Genomic DNA, 3,550 nt, shown 5'->3' with positions numbered 1-3,550 from the left:
ATAATGGCATCAGAAGTCCAAAATCCCAAACCATAACAGCTGACATTTAAAACTCTGGCAAAACCTCTTCATATTTGGTTTTTCATTTTTCAGGAGAAAGAGGGCTAAAAATATCTTTAAAATTAAACAAAGAAAATAGATTGCCCCATTCCTTGGTTAATCTATATCAGCAGTCAGCACCAAAGGACAAAATAAAACAACATATCATAAAAATATAAAATTCAAAGACAAAATTAATTCAAAAAATAAAAAGACTGAAAAGTAGCGGAAGCACTGAAGATCATGGAGTTATTAACTGAACCCATGTCATTTTCGAACAAATTACCCTAAACCCTAAACTTATTTCTCAAACCCAGGATGTGAAATACGTTCAAAACAACTTGGGATTAGGGAAATCTGTTTCAAAATAACACGAGTTTAGTGATCAAACTCGTAGATCATACATAAATTTCTAAATCTATACATACATAACAAAGATCGAAAAATACAAATCAAAGCAAAACCATCATCAATATCTAAAATTAAAAGTAAATAAAAGAATATACAAATACTAGATTTGGGGGTATAAGATTTACTAATAATTGAAGTAAGGAAAACAATATCAAAAAATTTAGACACAGTAGGCCACTAATTTTTGGGTTTTATCATAAGCACATAAAACATACATAATCTCAATAAGAGGTATGATAGTACCTCTGCCAACATGTGGTCAGCTTCATCAAAAACAAGAATCTTCAAATAGTTCGTGCTCAATTTCTTTGCTGTCACCCATTTATTGATTGTACCAGGAGTGCCAATCACTACTTGTGCTGTCACTGGTGCTTGTTTTGAAATTGGAACATAATTGCTGCTATCCATTGGTATAGCACATTCAGAAGTAATTCCTGTATAATTCCCCATCTTCTTAAGAACTTCCATGTTCTGCATCATTGTCATCCACTACTATTAGTTAAATCCTAAACTCACAAACACTTTAGAGAAAAGTCCCAACAAAATGTGTACACGTGATCCACTTGCTACCATTGATTAAATATTAAACTACATGTTAAAGAACACTGATCTTTAAACCCACCAGAGAACCATATATCATTAATTCATCCTTAGTTTCACAAACATTGCAGAACAGAATATAACAAATACATAACTACATAGACTAGCAGCCAAATAAATAAATAAAATCACCACAGCGAACCCAACCAACAAAACTTAACCACCCACAAACAACCTAAAGAAACCACACACAACCACACTTTCCCCGTTGGTAATTGGCTATTTTAGTTGATTTTATATTTCGCTTTTTGGTTACAAACCCATTCGCCAAATGAAGTCTAAAATCCAAAAAATTGAGCTTATATTTCATTAACATTTTCCTCAGATTTTCCCATTCCCTATCCAAATAATCTATGATCCTTTTCCCTATCCAAAGGTTGAGGGGAACCCTGAATTCACAAAGACACTTCAAGGATCAAAAGAGAACAAAATATACATAAAGGAATAAGTAAATATGATTAAAACACTGAAATCCCAATCCAAAGAGTACCATTAATTAAAACCAAATTCACATGCCAAAAATATATATATATTAAACAGAGTTCAAACATTCAGATACTTGTAAACATCAACAAATAGAAATTATGTACAAATTTGCATATGTTAACAAACCTGGATCGCCAATTCTCGGGTAGGGCAGATACAGAGCGCCTGAGGAGTAGTGAGTTTGGGATCAACACGGCTCAACATGCCAAGCACGAAACAAGTAGTCTTGCCAGAGCCATTGTGTGCCTGAGGGATCAAGTGCTTGTAAGGAGGGGTCAGAATCATAGGCAAACTGATTGTTTGGATCTTACTCGGCCTCTCAAACTTCATCTCCACATATAAACCCTTCAACAAATCGGCAGACAGATTCAATTCTTCGAACAGGTCTGCTTGGCCTCCGAACAGGTCTGCTTGCATACAGGACAATTTCTCTTCTTCCCATATGAACAGTACTCGAACCATTGTTGAATGCTAGGGTTTTTACAAAGGTAAATAACAGAATTTTTAATCGATTAATGTGAATGAGTGTGTGTGTATATATATATATATGAAATATAAATGAGTGATGACTGACCAGAGCTCGTGGAAGACGTGACCACAAATGGAGATGGATTGAAGGTCTTCGACGATGGGTTTGAGATCTTTGTAGCAGATTGAGCATATGGTCTTCGCAAATGTGTTGCCGCATACCATCTCTCCGCCTCTCTCTCTCTCTCTCTCCGCTTTCCGTCGTCTGCCGCCGCTCGATCGATCGATAGAGAGGGAGGGGTAAGAAGAGATTAGGATTTTTTGGTTTTGGGCGGGCGGCGGGGAACAGAGCGGGAATGGGAAAAAAAGGGGGGGGGGATGGAAAAAGGGAGAGGGGGGAAGAAAAGAAAAAATCAAAAAAATTTTTTTTTTGAAAATTTAAACAATAAAACAACGCTGTTTAATTATTTTTTTTTTGCAACAGGGGTTGTCGTCGTTAAAAAACTTTATTTTTTGTTAAAATAATTTTTTTTTAAAAAAATTTATTTTATTTTAGTTACGAAGCCTGAAAATTTATTTGTTTCATTTTTATTTTAATGAAAAAAAATTTATTATTATTTTTTTATTTAGTAAAAGTATGGGTAATATTTTAATGAAAAATATTGTAATGGTAGTCGTAGAGGTGAAATGGCGACCGTGGTAGTAGTGGTGGTAGTGAAATGGTGTTTGCAGTAGTAGTAAAGGTGGTAGAGGAGATGGGTGGTAAGAGAGAGAGATAAGTGGAAGACAGATAGAAGAGAGAGAGAGAGACAGAGTGGTGAGCGAAAGAGAGACAAAGTGGTTGCTAAAAGTGTATTTTCTTGTAGTGGATCGATAAATCGAGAGGGAGCTCAGTAAATAGAGAAGACGGAAGGGAAATAGTGAGCAACGCGAACACAGTGAGGAAGAGAGAGAGAAAGACAAATAGACAGACAGGGAGAGAAGAGTGATGAGTGAGAGAGAGAAATAAAAGAAAGAGAGGAAGATAAAAAAATAGGTGAAAAGATATAGAGAGAGAAAGAGCGAAAAGAACTAAACGAGAGAGAAACAGAAAGAGATGAGCGAGAGAGCGAGAGAGAAAAAAAGAAGAGAGAGAACAGAGACAGAGAGAGAAGATTGATGAAAGAGATAGAGAAGAGAGATGGATGAGAGACACAGAGAAAAATAGAGAGACAGATAGACAGAGAAGAGTGATGAGTGAGAGAGAGAAATGGAAAGAGAAGAGAGACAGAGACACAGAGAGAAGGAGAGAGACGGACAGACAGAGAAGAGTGATGAGTGAGAGAGAGAGAGAAGAGAGACAGAGGCACATAGAGAAAGGGAGAGACAGACAGAGGAGATGGAGTGGCAGTGGTGGAGGAAAGGTAATGGTAGTAGTAGTGGCAGTAGTGGTAGTGGAGTGGTGGCGATGATGGTAGTAAAAGTGTATTTTCTTGTAGCGGATCGATAAGGAAAATGCCCTAGACCCCCAGTGGGAATGACCCCCACCACCTTCACTGTTTTCTGG

General features: G+C 36.8%; 1 pseudogene across 1 annotated transcript; it reads right to left on the bottom strand.

Moving 5' to 3' along the window:
- Positions 1-627: 627 nt before the first annotated feature.
- Positions 628-1,998, bottom strand: LOC114305906 (DEAD-box ATP-dependent RNA helicase 38 pseudogene; annotated as a pseudogene). The gene is made up of 2 exons (XR_014331225.1): positions 1,663-1,998; positions 628-921 (listed from the first exon to the last, which is right to left on the bottom strand). The product of XR_014331225.1 is annotated as a DEAD-box ATP-dependent RNA helicase 38 pseudogene (transcript).
- Positions 1,999-3,550: the final 1,552 nt, after the last annotated feature.

Source organism: Camellia sinensis, chromosome 5, assembly GCF_055761805.1.
Source record: "Camellia sinensis isolate YWXY chromosome 5, ASM5576180v1, whole genome shotgun sequence".
Lineage (NCBI taxonomy): Eukaryota > Viridiplantae > Streptophyta > Magnoliopsida > Ericales > Theaceae > Camellia > Camellia sinensis.
This window is presented reverse-complemented; position numbering and strand designations above follow the sequence as displayed.